The sequence below is a fragment of the Tachypleus tridentatus genome, chromosome 8 (assembly GCF_004210375.1).
Source record: "Tachypleus tridentatus isolate NWPU-2018 chromosome 8, ASM421037v1, whole genome shotgun sequence".
NCBI classification, from domain to species: Eukaryota; Metazoa; Arthropoda; class Merostomata; order Xiphosura; family Limulidae; genus Tachypleus; species Tachypleus tridentatus.
In genome coordinates, this window is record NC_134832.1 from 145,676,595 (window position 1) to 145,698,469 (window position 21,875).

General features: G+C 31.6%; 1 long non-coding RNA gene across 1 annotated transcript in view; it reads right to left on the reverse strand.

Moving 5' to 3' along the window:
• LOC143223697 (uncharacterized) overlaps positions 1 to 16,943 on the reverse strand; it is a 58,447-nt gene extending 41,504 nt beyond the window's left edge. The window contains exon 1 of the long non-coding RNA XR_013013047.1: positions 15,547 to 16,943. This is a non-coding gene — a long non-coding RNA (uncharacterized LOC143223697). The remainder of the gene's footprint in view (positions 1 to 15,546) is intronic.
• Between the last annotated feature and the right edge of the window lie 4,932 nt (positions 16,944 to 21,875).

The window sequence follows — 21,875 nt, forward strand, 5'->3', positions numbered from 1 at the left end:
TGATACCACTTTGTCACATCTGTTTACTCTTTGTTTGAAGGGTTGGTTTGATTCAGGAAACAAAGTTCTACAACTCTGTCATCGGTTCCTTTATTGGTGACTTAGTGGCGAGAGGTGGAATCCACCGAAACCGGTGTAACTCGGTAACAAAATGTGAACCGAATAACGATAGATTGAATTTCACATTATTTCTTCATATTTTAGGCAGCTTTTAATCTGAACAATTCACAAGAACAAATTAATATAATGATACAGCAAGCATTTGAAATGTTTGTGTGAATAAAGAATTACCGCGTGAATGAAATACATGTCGAAACGTCACACAGAAATATTTGAAAGAAAGAAACAAACAATATATTTAATAACTCCTTATCTCCATATTCGTCTAGGCCCGGCATGGCCAGGTGGTTAAAACACTCGACTCATAATATGAGGGTCGCGGGTTCGAATCACGGACACACCAAACATGCTCGTCCTTTCAGCCGTAGGGGCGTTATAATTACGGTCAATCCCACTATTCGTTGGTAAAAGAGTAGCTCAAGAGTTGGCGGTGGGTGGTGATGACTTCCCTCTAGTCTTACACTGCTAAATTAGTGACGGCTAGCGCAGATAGCCCTCGTGTAGCTTTGCGTGAAATTCAAAACCAAACAAACTATATTTGCCGATGGTTAATAAGTTAAAAAAATATTCTGGATGAGTGGATTAAGAGTTGTACGTGGTAATTTCTCGGAGTATTTTTGGTGAGATTTATTCTCATGTTTGGTGTTACGTAGTGAGTTCGTTCTTATGAGCTAACCTTCACATTAAAGATAAAATGATGCATTTCTTTGTTCTGGGCTACACCGCCATTAGTCATTGATGGTAGATCGACGATTTGTTTACCCTCCAAAATAGATACCAAATTATATTCAGCTCGTTTTTTGTATTTGGAGGCTTCCGGACATTGTCTTCCTGATGATTTCCAATAGACCTACCTGCACGTAATGGAACGATTGTCAAAACTTCCAGTTCAGACTGTGTAATAAGATAAATATTATGTGCCTTCTAAACAATAGGTCAAACTTGGGTCAACAAATATGAACCCCTTCTTCCACTGGCAAGCCTGTATTGTCTTGAGTATTCCGTAACATGGACTTACCAGTGATTGAAATGGAAGTTTGAAGAGGACTCTCAGAGGATAGTATCTCAGTTCATAGAGAATTATGCATCCATTATTCCGAAATTTTTACTATATCATAAGGATTTTCACTGTAAGCAATGATGTTCTGAGTCACCTTCACAGATATGGTACATTTTTATTCAGACAACAGTACAGACTTAAAACATGAAAAATACTACCATCTCAACCACTGCGCTCTAACCATTGCCGTGCCTATAACTGTAATCCTACTATTCAATGCAACAACAAAGTAATTTATTCACATTGTCAAGGCATCACACTAAAATATTTAATAAAATGGAAGGCAATTACATCTATAGTACTTTACTTTTTGTTTTCCTAACCCAGATGACTTGGAATTTCTGTAGGTGGTCAAGACAAACAGCAAAATGAAAGCAGACGACTAAATGAGAAAGCGTTACTATTTTGGAAACATTATCAGAACAAATAAGATTCAAATAACTGTGACAGAGGGCAAGATGAAAGGATGTAGAAAGTAGCAGAAGGTGTGAATCCACTGAGTAATTGCAGGCAAGCAACAGTTATTATGTTGGAAAGGTACAAGACAGACAAACAAGTTGACAGAAAAACTTCTAGATGCAGCAGTTACAAGCAGATGATAAAATGAAATTATTCTTCCTCTGTAACATCTGTAAAACGACTCATTCTGTGACTTCTGTCAATTCATCTGTAATATCTATAAACACGACTCATTCTATGACTTCTGTAAATTCCTTTGTAACATCTATAAACACGACTCATTCTGTGACTTCTGTCAAATTTTCTGTAGATTTTATAGACGCGACTCATTCTGTGACTTCTGTCAATTGGTCTGTAACATCTATTGATAAGAGTCATTTTATGACTTCTGTCAAATTTTCTGTAGATTTTATAGACGCGACTCATTCTGTGACTTCTGTCAATTGGTCTGTAACATCTATTGATAAGAGTCATTCTGTGACTTCTGTCAATTCCTCTGTAACATCTATACACACGACTCATTCTGTGACTTCTATAAATTCCTCTGTAACATATAGAGACACAATTCATTCTATGACTTCTTTCAATTCCTCTGTAACATATATAGACACAACTTATTCTGTGACATCTGTCAATTCCTGGTTAGCATCCATAGACACGACTCATTCTGTGGCTTCTTTTAAATCCTCTGTAACATCTATACACATGACTCATTTTATGACTTCTGTCAATTCCTCTGTAAGATCTATAGACTCGACTCATTCTGTGACTTCTTTCAATTCCTCTGTAGCACCATCTATAGACAAAGCTCATTCTGCGACTTCTGACAATTCTTCGTTAGTTTCTATAAACACGACTCATTCTGTGACTTCTGCCAATTCCTTCGTAACATCTGTAACACTGCTTATTTTGTGACTTATGTAAAGCTCTGTAACATCTATAGCCACGATCTAAAGCTACGTTATAGGCTATTTCTGTTCTGCCCACCACGGGTATCGAAACCTGTCTTTTAGCGTTGTATGTCTGCAGATACACCTCTGTACCAGAGAAATGGGGGCATTAATTAAAGTGTGGGAAATAGCATGACGAGAAATGGATATTTAATAAAAATTAGTAATGTACACATTTCCTGGTGTATCATTCAAGTGATGATATACGTACTGATAATGGACTAATCATACACAGAATCACTGGTAGTATATCAAACATTATATGTGTACTCACAATAGGCTAATCATATACAGAATTACTGGTAGTTTATCAAACATTATATGTGTATTAAGAATAGACTAATCATATAGAGAAATACTGGTAGTGCATCACACATTATATGTGTACTCACAATAGGCTAATCATACACAGAATTACTGGTGTAGTGTATCAAACATTATATGTGTACTCACAATAGGCTAATCATACACAGAATTACTGGTAGTGTAACAAACATTACATGTGTACTCACAACACACTAATCATATACAATATTACTGGTAGTGTATGAAACATAATATGCGAACTCACAATAAACTAATCATACACAGAATTACTAATTGTGTATCAAACATTATATGTGTACTCACAATAGACTAATCATACACAGAATTACTGGCAGTGTAACAAACATTATATGTGTACTCACAATAGACTTATACACAAAATTACTGGTAGTGTATCAAACATTATATGAGTACTACCAATAGATTAATCATATACATAATTACTGGTAGTGTATCAAACATTATGTGTGTACTCACAATAGACTAATCATACACTGAATTATTGGCAGTGTATCAAACATTATATGTGTACTCACAATAGACTAATCATATACAGAGTTACTGGTAGTGAATCAAACATGAGATGTGTACTCAAAATACACTAATCATATACATAATTTCTGGTCCTGTATCAAACATTATATTTGTATTCACAGTAGACTAATACACAGAATTACTGGTGGTGTACCAAACATTATATGGGTACTCAAAAGAAACTAGTCATATAGAGAATTACTGGTAGTGTATCAGACATTATATGTGTACTCACAATAGACTAATACACAAAATTACTGGTTGAGTATCAAACATTATATGTGTACTCAGAATAAACTAATCATATACAGAATTACTGGTGTAGTGTATCAAACATTAGATGTGCACACACAATAGACTAATCATATACAGAATTTGTGGTACTGTATCAAACATTACATCTGCACTCACAGAAGACTAATATACAGAATTAATGGTCGTGTATCAAACATTATATGTGTACTTACAATACAGGAATCATATACAGAATTACTGGTGTAGTGTAAGAAGCATTATATGTGTACTCACAATAGACTAATTATATAGAGAATTACTGGTAGTGTATGAAACATATGTGTACTCACAATAGGCTAATCATATACAGAATTACTGGTGTAGTGTATAAAACATTATATGTGCACTCAGAAAAGAGCAATCATGTACAGAAATACTGGTGAAGTGTAACAAACATTATATGTGTACTCACAATAAACCGATCATATACGGAATTACTGGTAGTGTATCAAACATTATGTGCGTACTACAAATAAACTAATCATACACAGAATTACTTGTTGTGTATGAAATATTATATGTGTACTAACAATAGACTAATCATATAGAGAATTAGAGGTAATGTATCAAACATTATATGTGTACTCAAAATAGACTAATCATATGGAGAATCACTGGAAGTGTTTCAAACTTTATATGTGTACTAATAATACAGAAATCATATACAGAATTACTGGTGTAGTGTAGCAAACATTATATGTCTTCTCACAATAGACTAATCATATACAGAATTACTGATAGTGTATGAAACATTATATGTGTACTCACGATAAACTTATGATACACAGAATTACTCGCAGTGTATCATACATTATTTGTGTACCACAATAGACTAATCATATATAGAATTACTGGTAGTGTATCAAACATCATATGCGTACTCATAATAAACTAAACATACACAGAATTACTGGTTGCATATCAAACATTATATTTGTACTAACACTAGACTAATCGTGTACAGAATTCCTGGTGCAGTGTATCAAACATTATATGTGTACTCACAATAGACTAATCATATACACAATTACTGGCACAATATCAAACATTATATGTGTACTCACAATAGACTAATCATATACACAATTACTGGCACAATATCAAACATTATATGTGTACTCACAATAGACTAATACAGAGAATTACTGGTAGTGTATGAAACAGTATATGTGTACTCACAATAGACTAATCATATACAGAATTACTGGTAGTGTATGAAACATTATATGTGTACTCACAATAGACTAATTATATAGAAATTTAATGGTAGTGTATGAAATATTATATGTGTACTCACAATAGGCTAATCATATACAGAAATACTGGTGTAGTGTAACAAACATTATGTGTACTCACAATAGACTAATACACAAAATTACTGGTAGTGTATCAAACATTATATGTGTACTCACAATAGGCTAATCATATAGAGAATTACTGGTGTAGTGTATCAAATATTATATGTATACACACAATAGACTAATACAGAGAATTACTGGTAGAGTATGAAACATTATATGTGTACTCACAATAAATTAATCATATACAGAATATCTGGTACTGTATCAAACTTTATATGTGGACTCAAAAAAGACTCATCATGTAGAGAATTTCTGGCACTGCATCAAACAATATTATGTGTTCGCACAATAGAGCAATGATATACAGAATAAAAGGAGTACTGTAACAAACTTTATACGTGTACTCAGAATAGACTAATACACAAAATTATTGGTAGTGTATCAAACATTATATATGTACTACCAATAGACTAATCATACACAGGTATACTGGCAGTGTATCAAACATTATATGTGTACTCACAATAGACTAATCATATACAGAGTTACTGGTAGTGTATCAAACATTATATGGGTACTCACAATACACTCATCATACACAGAATTTATGATTCTGTATCAAACATTATATTTGTGTTTATAGACTAATACACAGAATTACTGGTAGTGTACCAAACATTATATGTGTATTCAAAAGAAACTAATCATATGGAGAATTACTGGTGTAGTGTAACAAACATTATATGTGTACTCACAATAGACTAATACACAAAATTACTGGTTGTGTATCAAACATTATGTGTGTACTAACAATAGACTAATCATACACAGAGTTACTGGTAGTGTATCAAACATTACATGTGTACTCACAATAGGCTATTCATGTACAGAAATACTGGTGTAGTGTAACATACATTATATGTGTACTCACAATAGGCTAATAAAGAAAATCATTGGTAGTGTATCAAAGATGATGGGTGTACTAACAATAGACGAATGGTACAGAGAGAAAATGGTTGTGTATAAAATATTATATGTGTACTCACAATAGACTAATACACAAAATTACTGGTTGTGTATCAAACATTATATGTGTACTAACAATAGACTAATCATACACAGAGTTACTGGTAGTGTATCAAACATTACATGTGTACTCACAATAGGCTATTCATGTACAGAAATACTGGTGTAGTGTAACATACATTATATGTGTACTCACAATAGGCTAATAAAGAAAATCATTGGTAGTGTATCAAAGATGATGGGTGTACTAACAATAGACGAATGGTACAGAGAGAAAATGGTTGTGTATAAAATATTATATGTGTACTCACAATAGTCTAATCATACACAGAATAGCTGGTTGTGTATCAAAATTTATATGTGTACTCACAATAGACTAATCATATACAAAATTACTGGCAGTGTATCAAATATTATATGTGTACTCATAATAGGCTAATCATATACAGAATTACTGGAGTAGTGTATTAAACATTATATGTGTATTCAAAAGAAACTAATCATATGGAGAATTACTGGTGTAGTGGAACAAACATTATATGTGTACTCACAATAGACTAATACACAAAATTACTGGTTGTGTATCAAACATTATGTGTGTACTAACAATAGACTAATCATACACAGAGTTACTGGTAGTGTATCAAACATTACATGTGTACTCACAATAGGCTATTCATGTACAGAAATACTGGTGTAGTGTAACATACATTATATGTGTACTCACAATAGGCTAATAAAGAAAATCATTGGTAGTGTATCAAAGATGATGGGTGTACTAACAATAGACGAATGGTACAGAGAGAAAATGGTTGTGTATAAAATATTATATGTGTACTCACAATAGACTAATACACAAAATTACTGGTTGTGTATCAAACATTATGTGTGTACTAACAATAGACTAATCATACACAGAGTTACTGGTAGTGTATCAAACATTACATGTGTACTCACAATAGGCTATTCATGTACAGAAATACTGGTGTAGTGTAACATACATTATATGTGTACTCACAATAGACTAATAAAGAAAATCATTGGTAGTGTATCAAAGATGATGGGTGTACTAACAATAGACGAATGGTACACAGAGAAAATGGTTGTGTATAAAATATTATATGTGTACTCACAATAGTCTAATCATACACAGAATAGCTGGTTGTGTATCAAAATTTATATGTGTACTTACAATAGACTAATCATATACAAAATTACTGGCAGTGTATCAAATATTATATGTGTACTCATAATAGGCTAATCATATACAGAATAACTGGAGTAGTGTATTAAACATTATATGTGTACTTACAATAGACTAATACAGAGAATTACTGGTAGTGTATCAAACATAATATGTGTATTTACAATACACCACTCATATACAGAGTTCCTGGTATAGTGTATCAAACATTATATGCGTACTCACAATAAACTAATCATACAAAAATTACTGGTTGTGTATGAAAAATTATATGTGTACTCACAATAGACTAATACACAAAATTACTGGTTGTGTATCAAACATTGTATGTGTACTCAGAATAGACAAATCATATACAGAATTTCTGGTATCGCATGAAACATTATATGTGTACTCACAATGGACTAATCACATACAGAATTACTGGTGTAGTGTATCGAACATTATATGTGTACTCACAATAGACTAATACAGGGAATTACTGTTAGTGTATCAAATATAATATGTGTACACACAATAGACTCATCATATGAAGAATTACAGGTAGTGTATAAAACATTATATGTGTACTCACAATAGAATAATATATAGAATGAAAAGTAATGTATCAAACATTATATGTGTATTTAAAAGAGATTAATCGTATGGAGAATAACTGGTAGAGTTTGAATCTTTATTTGTGTACTAATAATATATAAATAATATAGAGAATCACTGGTGTAGTGTAACAAACATTATATGTCTTCTCACAATAGATTAATCATATACAGAATTACTGGTTGTATATCAAACATTATATGTGTACTGACACAAGACTATTCATATACATAGTTACTTGTCGTGTACCATACATTATATGTGTACTCAAAAGAAACTAATCATATGGAGAATTACTGGTACTGTATCAAACTTTGTGTACTCAGAATATAGCAATCATATACAGAATTACTGGTGTATTGTAAGAAGCATTATATGTGTTCTCACATTAAAACTAATCATACACAGAATTACTGGCAGTGTATTAAACATTATGTGTGTACTCACAATACACTAATCATATATAGAATTACTGGCAGTGTATCAAATATTATATTTGTACTGATAATAGGCTAATCATATACAGAATTACTGGAGTAGTGTATCAAATATGAAATGTGTACTTACAATAGACTAATCATATACAGAAGTTCTGGAAATGCATCAAACTTTATATGTGTACTATCAATAAATTAATCATACACAAAGTTAGTGGTTGTGTAAAAACATTAGATGTGTACTAACAATAGACGTATCATATACAGAATTACTCGTAGTGTATCAAACATTATATGTGTACTCACAAGAGAGTAATCATATACAAAATTTCTGGTACTGTATTAAACATTATATGTGTACGTACAATAAACTAATACACAGAATTACTCGTGGTGTATCAAACATTATATATGTACTCAAAATAGACTAATCATATACAAAATTACTGGTTGTGTATCAAACATTATATGTGTATTCATAATAGGCGAATCATACAGAAAATTACTCGTTGTGTATGAAAGATTATATGTGTACTGACAATAGAGAAATACACAAAATTTCTGGTAGTGTATCAAACATTATATGTTTTCTGAAAATAGACTAATACAAAGAATTAATGGTAGTGTATGAGACATTATATGTGTACTCACAATAGATTAACACACAAGATTACTGGTAATGTATCAAACATTATACGTGCACTCACAATAGACTAAAATAGAGAATTAAGGGTAGTGTATCAACCATTATGTGTGTACTAACAATAGACTAATCAAAAACAGAATTACTGGAAGTATAGCAAATATTATATGTGTACTCACAATGGATCAATCATATAAAGAAATTCTGGTATAGTGTATCAAATATTATATGTGTACTCACAATGGATCAATAATATAAAGAAATTCTGGTATAGTGTATCAAACATTATATGTGTACTCACAATAGACTAATCATATAGAGAATTTCTGGTTGTGTATCAACCATTATGTGTGTACTAACAATAGACTAATCAAAAACAGAATTACTGGAAGTGTAGCAAATATTATATGTGTACTCACAATGGATCAATCATATAAAGAAATTCTGGTATAGTGTATCAAACATTATATGTGTTCTCACAATAAACTAATGATACACAAAATCACTGGTTGTGTATCAAACATTACATGTGTACTCACAAGAGACTAATACACAAAATTACTGGTAGTGTATCAAATATGATGGGTGTATTCACAACAGACTAATCATATACAGAATTACTGGTGGTGTATCAAAGATTATATGTGTACTAACAATAGACGAATGATACACAGAATTACTGGTTGTGTATAAAACATTATATGTGTACTCACAATATTCTAATCATACACAGAATTACTGGTTGTGTATCAAACATTATATGTGAATTCATAATAGACTAATCATATACAGAATTACTGGTAGTGTATCAAATATTATATGTGTACTCACAATAGACCAATCATATACAGAATTACTGGTGTAGTGTATCAAACATTGTATGTGTACTCATAATAGGCTAACGATATACAGAATTACTGGAGTAGTTTATCAAACATTATATGTGTACTCACAATAGACTAATACAGAGAATTACTGTTAGTGTATCAAACATAATATGCGTACTCACAATAAACTAATGATACACCGAATTACTGGTGGTGTATCAAAGATTATATGTGTACTAACAATAGACGAATGATACACATAATTACTGGTTGTGTATAAAACATTATATGTGTACTCACAATAGTCTAATCATACACAGAATTACTGGTTGTGTATCAAACATTATATGTGTACTCACAATAGACCAATCATATACAGAATTACTGGTGTAGTGTATCAAACATTGTATGTGTACTCATAATAGGCTAACGATATACAGAATTACTGGAGTAGTTTATCAAACATTATATGTGTACTCATAATAGGCTAACGATATACAGAATTACTGGAGTAGTTTATCAAACATTATATGTGTACTCACAATAGACTAATACAGAGAAGTACTGTTAGTGTATCAAACATAATATGCGTACTCACAATAAACTAATGATACAAAAAATTATAGGTTGTGTATCAAACATATGTGTGTACTAACAGTAGGCTATTCATGTAGAAAAATACTGCTGTAGTGTAACAAACGTATGTGTACTCTCAATAGACTAAGATACAAAATTACTGGTAGTGTATCAAAGATGATATGTGTGTTCACAATAGACTAATTATATGTAGAACAACTGGTTGTGTATCAAATATTATATATGTACTAACAATAGACGAACGATACACAGTATTAGTGGTTGTGTACGAAACATTATATGTGTACTCACAGTTGTCTAATCATACACAGAATTTCTGGTTGTGTATCAAACATTATATGTGTACTTACAATAGACCAATCACATACAGAATTACTGGTAGTGTATCATACATTATATGTGTACTCAAAATAATCTAATAGCAAAAAATTATTGGTTGTGAATCAAACATTATATATGTTCTCACAATAGACTAATCATATATTGAATTACTGGTAGTGTATCAAATATTATAAGTGTTCTCAAAATATACTAATTAAAAATTAAGGGTAGTGTATCAAACATTATATGAGTACTCACAATAAACTAATCATATACAGAAGTTCTGGAAATGCATCAAACTTTATATGTGTACTATCAATAAATTAATCATACACAAAGTTAGTGGTTGTGTAAAAACATTAGATGTGTACTAACAATAGACTTATCATATACAGAATTACTCGTAGTGTATCAAACATTATATGTGTACTCACAATACAGCAATCATATACAAAATTACTGGTGTAGTGTAACAATCATTATATGTGTACTCACAATAGATTAACACACAAGATTACTGGTAATGTATCAAACATTATACGTGCACTCACAATAGACTAAAATAGAGAATTAAGGGTAGTGTATCAACCATTATGTGTGTACTAACAATAGACTAATCAAAAACAGAATTACTGGAAGTGTAGCAAATATTATATGTGTACTCACAATGGATCAATCATATAAAGAAATTCTGGTATAGTGTATCAAATATTATATGTGTACTCACAATGGATCAATCATATAAAGAAATTCTGGTATAGTGTATCAAACATTATATGTGTTCTCACAATAAACTAATGATACACAAAATCACTGGTTGTGTATCAAACATTACATGTGAACTCACAAGAGACTAATACACAAAATTACTGGTAGTGTATCAAATATGATGGGTGTATTCACAACAGACTAATCATATACAGAATTACTGGTGGTGTATCAAAGATTATATGTGTACTAACAATAGACGAATGATACACAGAATTACTGGTTGTGTATAAAACATTATATGTGTACTCACAATAGTCTAATCACACACAGAATTACTGGTTGTGTATCAAACATTATATGTGTACTCACAACAGACCAATCATATACAGAATTACTGGTGTAGTGTATCAAACATTGTATGTGTACTCATAATAGGCTAACGATATACAGAATTACTGGAGTAGTTTATCAAACATTATATGTGTACTCACAATAGACTAATACAGAGAATTACTGTTAGTGTATCAAACATAATATGCGTACTCACAATAAACTAATGATACACCGAATTACTGGTGGTGTATCAAAGATTATATGTGTACTAACAATAGACGAATGATACACAGAATTACTGGTTGTGTATAAAACATTATATGTGTACTCACAATAGTCTAATCACACACAGAATTACTGGTTGTGTATCAAACATTATATGTGTACTCACAATAGACCAATCATATACAGAATTACTGGTGTAGTGTATCAAACATTGTATGTGTACTCATAATAGGCTAACGATATACAGAATTACTGGAGTAGTTTATCAAACATTATATGTGTACTCACAATAGACTAATACAGAGAATTACTGTTAGTGTATCAAACATAATATGCGTACTCACAATAAACTAATGATACACCGAATTACTGGTTGTGTATCAAAATTATATGTGTTCTGACAATCGACTAATCATACACAGAATTACTGGCAGTGTATCAAACATTATATATGTTCTCACAATAGTCTAATCATATTCAAAATTACTGGTGTAGTGTATTGAACATTATAGGTGTACTCACAATAGCCTAATCATATACAGAATTACTGGCAGTGTTTCATACATTATATGTGCACTCACAATAGACTAATCATATAAAGTATTACTGGTAGAGTATCAAAAAGTATATGTGTACTCACAATAGGCGGATAATAAAGAGAATTACTGGTGTAGTGTATCAGACATTACATGTGTACTCACAATAGACTAATATACAAAATTACTGGTAGTGTATCAAAGATGATGGGTGTATTCACAATAGACTAATCATATACAGAATTACTGGTTGTGTATCAAAGATTATATGTGTACTAACAATAGAGGAATGATACACAGAATTACTGGTTGTGTATAAAACATTATATGTGTACTCACAATAGTCTAATCATACACATAATTACTGGTTGTGTATCAAACATTATATGTGTACTCATAATATACTAATCATATACAGAATTACTGGTAGTGTATCAAATATTATATGTGTACTCACAATAGACCAATCATATACATAATTACTGGAGTAGTATATCAAACATTATATGTGTACTCAAAATAGACCAATCATATACAGAATTACTGGTAGTGTATCAAACATTATATTTGTACTCACAATAGACCAGTAATATACAGAATCACTGGTGTAGTGTAACAAACATTATATGTGTACTTATAATAGAGTAATATACAAAATTACTGGTAGAGTATGAAACATTATATGTATACTCACAATATATTAATATACAGAATTCATGGTATTGTATTAAACATTACATGTGTACTCACAATAGACTAATCATATACAGAATTTGTGGTAGTGTATCAAATATTATATGTGACTCAGAATAAACTAATCATATGGAGAATTACTAGTGGTGTATCAAACATTATATGTGTACTCACAATAGATTAATCAAATACAGAATTTCTGATGTAGTGTAACAAACATTATATGTGTACTCACAATATAGCAATCATATAAAGTATTACTGGTGTAGTGTAACAAACATTATATGTGTACTCACAATAGACTAATACACAAAATTACTGGTAGTGGATGAAACATTATATGTGTTGTCAGAATAGACTAATTATATGCAGAATTACTGGTAGTGTATCAAACATTATATGTGTACTCATAATAGACAAATCATACACAGAGTTACTACTGGTAGTGTATCATACATTATATGTGTACTCACAATAGACAAATCATACACAGAGTTACTACTGGTAGTGTATCATACATTATATGTGTACTCACAATAGACCAAAGATAGAGATAATTACTGGTAGTGTATCAAACATTCTATGCGTTCTCACAATAAACTAATCATACACAGAATTACTGGATGTGTACCAAACGTTATATGTGTACTCACAAGAGACTAATCATATACGGAATTACTGGTACTGAATCAAACATTATATGTGTACTCTCAATAGACTAATTATATACAGAATTACTGGTAGTGTATCATACATTATATGTGTAATTGCAATAGACTAATGATATAGAGAATTACAAGTGCTATATAAAACATTATATTTGTACTTCACAATGTACTCATCATATATTGTTTTCCTGGTGCTTGTACGTTTCTAGATACATGTCCTTTACGATGTACGAATCACATAAAGACTTCCTGGTTCTTGTGTCAAATATTATACCATTACTTTGAAATGGAATACTGATATATAGATTACTTGGTGCTAGTATCGCACGCGATATATGTACTTTAGAATGGACCTATCGTATATAGAATTCCTAGTGCCAGTATAACACACACGAAAGATGTACTTTATGGTGCACTGATTATATATACATTTAATTGAACTAGTATAACACATACTATATATTTATTTTATGGTGCAACGTGCGTGCGTTTTCTTACAGAAAGGCACATCGAGTTGTCTGCTGTGTTGAACGTATGGAATCACACTCCAGATTTTAGCGGGGGAATATTTTACAGTGCACTAATATATATTTAGTTGTCTAAGTATAACACACACTATTTTTTTGCTTTACGATGTGCTAGTCACATATAGATTTTATTGAACTTGTGCCCCATTCATATGTGTACTTTATCATGAATTAACATAATTTATATTTCATGATGCTAGTACCTCACTTGGTATGTATATGCGTTACAATGGACTAATTATAAATATAGATTTAGTAGTGCTTGTGCTGTACACGATATATTCAGTTTACCAGGGGTTAATCACACTTAGGTTTCCTAATGCTCGTAACACAAGAATCGTATACCTTGTAATACAGTAATTACATAGCAATTCGTTGATGCCAGTGAAACACACGATATATGCACTCCGTAATATATTAATAATACACAGATATCTGTTTGAAGTGTAGTTGTCAGACTACACGCCAGATGTCAATAGTGAACTAGAAGTACCTGTTGAGGAAGTGAAAAGAACAACTGGTAAAATAAAAGTGGGTAAGCATGCTGAACCAGATGAGATTATAAAAGGTATGGGAACGCCAGTTCGGAAAATAGGAGTCCCTTGGGTGACTAGAATGATCCAAGCAGTATATGAGAGGAAGATACAGGAGGTATGAACAGTTTGTATATCTGTGCCACTTTTCAAAAAGAAGGACAATATCTGTAATTATGGAAATTACAGAAGGGTAATGCCCCTTAGCACACTGTTTAACACTAATAAAGATAATCATTGAAAACAAAGACTGTGAAGAACAACAGAACCACAGCCAGGATAATAGAAGTCTGGTTTTCGAAAGGTAAAGATCTATTGGGTAATTAATGGAAAGGAAACTGGATGATCAATAAGAGTGAACGTGGACATTTCTGATTTTGGAATAAGCATATGAAGAGGTGAATGTAAAATTGATCTCACTAGTACTGATAAAAAGTGTCAAAAATGTGATCATGGTCATGTGTAAAGTACCAATGACATGGGTAGGAACTTGTTTTGGACTCTCATTTGAAGCGATGGTTGGTCTAAACTAAGGCTCAGTAGTTAGTTTATTGATATTTGTAACAATCCTAAATTACATCACTAAGAACTCAGATTTGAAAATAAATAAGACACTGATTTACCCTGAGGATGTAGTTTTAGGAGCCTATTCGTTGGTGGAGCTGGAGGAAATGGTGTGTAAATAGAACAAAGTCCTGAGCAAACGTGGAATGACGAAAAACGGAATAAACACAGAAGTTCTGGTAATATCGTCATCACCAGTCAACCGAACTGAGCTGAATATAGAGACTGAAAGGAATATATTAAAGTAAGTGAAGACTTACTAGCACGTGGGAGGTTGGGACGAGATGAAGGTTTCAAAGAACAAGGAGGCGTGACAATGGATCTCAGGAATGGTGCGTGATGGACGATTGTCATTGAAAACCAAGAGCCTTATGTAAAAAGCAATGATCAAACCGGCCATGCCATTTAGCGTGGAGATTTGGGTGGTGAAGTGGTGCCATTTGACAATGTTAGAAGTTCCAGAAACGAGATGGTGAAGATGCATTAGAGATGTGATTTGACGATATCATAAGTCAAGCAAAGAAACCAGATAAGAGTTTGTAACATACAAGATAAGGTTCAGAAATTAAAATTGGGGAGGTATGGGGATGTGCGAAGGCTGGATGAGGACAGTGAGAGGTAGATGCCAGAAGAAGAGACCAAGGAAGAGATGAAAGGATATTGTTTTAAAGAGAACAGTACTGAAGATGTCCCCACTATGGTGAAAGACGTATTTAAATAGAGAAGGATTACGAAAAGCACCGACCCTACATCAAGAGAAGAAGAAATATAGATTGGTAGGGGAAGGGGTTTATATCACTTGATATATGTACTTTGTAATGGAGTGATATTATATAGTTTTTTTATAGCTCTAGTAAGACACGAAACATTAATTTTGTAATGAATTAATCCTGTATATATATTTTAGTGTTTCGAACTACTGGAACTTATAATGCTCTACATTTAGACAGTTCCCCCTACGTTGATAGAGTGACAATTGGTATAAAATAAAGGAAGTGCTTATTCAATTTTTACTCTCAGTATGAATCCACAACAAATGTATTATTGTTAGATAAACATCACTTAATGTTTATTTACAATGTATGTACCATTGTTAGATGAACTCTGCTTAATATGTACATTGTTTATTTGTTTTGAATTAAGCACGAAGCTACACAATTGGCTATCTCTCTGTCTCTACCCATCATGGGTATCGAAACCCAGTACTAGCGGTATGAGTTTGCAGACATACCGCTATGCCACTGGGGAACTAATATGTACCTACACTATATGCACCGTTATCATATAAATATCCTCTAATATACTGCTACAATGTATGTACTCTTGTTAGTTGAACACCACTTCATAAGTACCTGAAATAAATGTACTATTTTTAATGATGATATGACGGTGTCAAATACTTGAATCAAAGATCTTTCTCCAATTTCTCACAAATAGAGGTTGACATATTAATGGTTAATATATGTGACTTATGTTCAATCCATGACTATCTTTGCCCTGATACCCAAACCCTACACGAAATATCACTCAAAGTACATTATTCTCGGAAGTAAACACTGGCATTGTTTGTAGTTCCTCTGTTTTCTAGAAATAGAAAACACGTGTAGTTGACGAGAAATACTTACTTTAATGTTGCTATGCTTGAAGATTGATTAAACAATTTCCTGCTGTTTCTTGGTGGATTAAGAGGCCTGGTACTGATACCAAACTCGATAGAAGTTTATCAGAAACAGGAGTGGCAACAGACCCTTATAATCCAGCTATGACGGAAGGCACAGGGGAAGAAATGTTGTTCCAACTCTCAACACACCTCAAAATGTACAGAGAGATAACACCATAGCGTCTTCACTTCCTGGGTTTGTGTCGTCCTTCCTGGAATGTCATAGGAGAAGTATTATTTTCGACACACCCTCGAATTCAAACACAACGAACGTTTGTATTGCCAGAAGAAAGGGTGTTCTCCACCCGAATATTCTTGTTTATTAATATCAACAATCAATTTCACGGAAGACAAGCAGCCAAATCATGTGAAAAAAAATAAAGAAAAAAAGTTTGGCCTCGCATCTGGGTCTTCTTGAATCTTTGGAGTTGGTCTGATATTATTAAACAAAGATCTCTGGATGTAAAAATTCATAGAAATAACACAACAAAGAAAAACTAACATTAAGAATCAAAACTCAGTTACTTGACAGAAATCTCTCGGTGGCTTAAATTAGGAAATTAAAAAACAATTAATTTATCAAGTTATAGCATTTGTAATAACGTATACTGGCGTTAAAGTAATAGATAGGGGTTAAAACATGTTTCCAGACATTGCTTTGTGCATGTATCGATATAACAAGATGAAATAATACATATAGCTACAAGTATGATAGGATATTTGAAACACAGAACGTATACTATTCTAAACTGAATGATTTTGGTAATCTGCCTGTTGGTTTTTACATATGTAATTATTACCATTGGTTTGATTTGGTTCAACAATTAAAACTCAAGAACGTTTCGTATTATTGTAATATAATTTGAACTTTCTAAACACAATGTAATAGGGAAATATTGAGCAAATAAAGTTACATTCTGGAGACATAAGTCGTGACTTTCTCTACGTTTATTAAAATGTCTCTCATTAAACTCCAGTTGGCATTAAACAAAATTAAGAATAATAGTGTAACTGAGTTTTGGTTAACAAAGATGCTAAGTTAACAAAGTACATTGGTACTGACTGGAAAACATGTTGTAGTTTTACAAATATTTGCTGAACATTGTTGCTAAAAGATCGCGTTGATTAATTAATTAATAGCTTGTAACAGTTAATTCAGAATTAATATTATTCATTGGAAGTTATAAAGTCTGAGAATCCTGCAACTAGATTGCATCTTTCACCTTTTCATGAAGTATAAACATTAGAGCTCAAACCATAAATTTGTTGTCAGGTATACAAGTTGTTGATAAATATATCTTAACAGTTTAAATTAAACAACAGGCTTAATACTAGAGTATTAATTTAGTGAGTATGATTTTTATTTAAGTTAGAAATGTTTTTTAACTTTTATAATTTCTAAAACGCAAACAATTTTTATAATGTTCTGGATGAGCAAGTAAACTTTAAAAATAGAAAAGCAAGTACGATTAAAAAAATAAACAATTATTACTTTCGAGTTTGGATAAAGTACTGTTTAAAGGATGTTTAACGACTTAGAACCATCGGCAATTTTTGTGTTCAAGGTCTCACTGGGAAGAAATAAACAGTACAACAGCTGAATCTAAGTCATAAAAGTAGGAAGCGCCATCTATCGCATATAGTCTTAAAATTTTAATGTGAAAATAAGTGATCGCCATTTTTCACCACAGCCAAGTTTTTTTAACTTATTGATGCGCATAAAACACAAGAAATGTTACTTTTAAAATCCTACAAAAAACAAACAAATGAATACTACAGTTACATCTATACTGGACACTCTTACAGGTAATAGCATTAGCAAAATTCTTATGAATTACTTTTGATTCAAAATTAAACTGGATACCACACATTAACACTACAAAAACAGAATTTAGAAAAGATAGAATTACCTCATAAACCTGACTGGTAGCAACTAAGTAGCTTCAACCGAAAAACGTATCAAAACATACATAAAACCAGTTGTAGACTAACATGAATAAAGTTATCTAAAACACACACTAACAAAATACAGCAAACACAACTATATTGTAATGAAAGAACTCAGAGTTCTATGAACAACAAACTCAGATGTCTACAGAATTATTCAAACATTTCAATGTTTTAGACAGACACCTAGATAACCTTTCCAGACTAATCACCACGGTTCAGAGGTCACGCCATCGCGTTTGTTGACTTGCATTCACAAGTTTATTGAACTACAATTTTATGAATTTATTGAAATTTGGTATCGAACTTTAGTTTATAATTGAAATGTTCATATTACATATTATTTAATTTCTTAATTTAAATCTAAATATTAATCGCACCTAAACAGCGATTTTTCTGTGTCACGTGGTATGTTGAATAAAGCACTGGTTCAAATGATGTTTTTAGTGTCAATATACAAAGTACGTAGTCTGGTACGAATTAGTACAAGCTACAATATAAAATAAAACATTTTTTTCTTTCTGTTTCATATACATTTCCATATATGACATGTGAATAACCAATCAAAAGCTCAAAATGTCCCCCTTAGTGATTTTCAGTCATTTTTCAAATGTCCGGCACGGCCAGGTGGGTTATGGTGTTCGACTCATAATCTGAGAGTTAGGGGTTCGAATCCCCGTCATGCCAAACATACTCGCCTTTTCAGCCGTGGAAGCGTCATAATGTGACGATCAATCCTATTATTCATTGATAAAAGAGTTGACGTTGATTGATGATGACTAGCTGCCTTCCCTCTAGTCTTACACTGCTAAATTAGGGATGCCTAGAGCAAATAATCCTCGTCTAGCTTTGCGCGAAATTAAAAAAACAAACAAACATCTTAAAATATAATTACAAATTTGGTAAGTTCAATCTTTTGTCTGTTTGTGATATTGTATTTTTTTACAAATACAGCTTAGTTACTAAACTTGATAAATTATAATAAATTCTAAGGTATCGATGAAGCAATGCAGGATTTTTGATTATTCAAATGTATATATGAAATATAAAAAGTTATTTCGTACAAGCAATAACGAGTACAAAGGTCGTAACTGTTAAGAGATAATTGTGTGGTTTATTTCTGTATTTACTGCCTTAGGTTTTAAGAAAAATAAGTTTGAAAACTTGTTTGTAAATAGTAATAATTTGTAAAAACTAAGGGACAGTTTTATATTAATGGATACGGTAACTGCACGTGCGTTGCGTTATTGTAAGTTCTGTATTTATTATTCATACACAGCTAAAAGATCAATCTAATAAAGTCGTGAGATTTACGCCATTCAGTCTAAACATTTGTTTTCTTTCGATAATCTGTCGTCATTTTAGAACGACAAACGCATAATTTATATACTAATTTTTCACAGTGGTTACAAGAGTGGTAAAATCGACTGACCCCATACACATATTTGTTAGTGGAACAGCGGGAAGTCTTCAGATTTACAACGCTCCAATCAGGAGTTCGATTCCCCTCAGTGGACACAGCAGATTGACCAATGTGGTTTTGATATAAGGAAATACATACACATAAAATATAGTTTTTTTTTTCTTAAAATATGTTTGATAAAGATATCTCAACATTATACTGATTTCGCATGAGAAATTTGAAACGTTTCTGGTGCTCAAAAATATTTTTTATCAAAGTTTTAATTATAATGATTTTCAAGTAATGAAAATTACTTTGTATGTTAAAGAAGGCAGAATGCGGAAATAAAGAAAGGCATGAGAAAAACATCGCTTTGCAAATCTTAATACTCAATAAAAAACATAATATTTTGCATATGAGATTATTGTAATTTTTATTATTAATATGTCAAATTTCATGAACATAGACTTACTAACTTAAAAGTAAAAGAATTAAAACTATAACAAGCACACAATGATTACGAGGTCGGTCTCTGAGACCAAGCCGCGAGTGAAAGAGATAACTCGCTTCAATATTATATTAAATAATAATAATAAACAAGTGACTAATGGACAAACTAAAGTGTTAGAAAATACATGATAAACGAAGCTCTTAGCACCTCTTTTCTATAAACATCATAAAAAAGAAACTCACAAGTTAAAAATTGCTATTCTAACTGAATTCTAGAAACAAACGTAGCTCTACTTTAAAGGGGTTTGTATGTAAAAATAGGATTATCTGAGGACGGCTAGTAAGAGTATTAACACTTTTACCAAATAATAGCGGAGAACAACGTTTTGACACTCTTAGGGTAACTTCAGGTTAAGAAAAAGGTCAAAACGTTATTCTCTGCTATATTTTGGTAAAAGTGTTAACACCTATATCGGGTTTTCTCGTCATTATGTGTTTATAAATATCTCCTAAAATGTTCGTTTAAATGTCTAATTAACTTAACATGTTAACTGTACAAGAATATCTCCCAGTTGTGTCATTTATATTTTGAATTATACTGTCATGTTAACTTTATAAAAATTCTTTAGAATATTTAGTTAATGTATTAAACAAAACTGTTATATAAACTTTATAAATAGTTCTCCCAGGTTTCTCGATGTTATTTTAAACAAGGCCACTGTGTTAATTTTACAAGGATTTACTTCGGGAGATTCGTTGATATTTGAAAGAAAACTTTATAAGAATTTCTTGCAGGTGTTTCGTTGATATTTTAAACAAGATTACCATGTTAATTTTACAAATTTATTCTTAAGTGTCTAGGTTATATTTTAAACAAAACCATCATTATATATGTACAAAAACTTTCTCAGGTATTTCTTCGATATTTT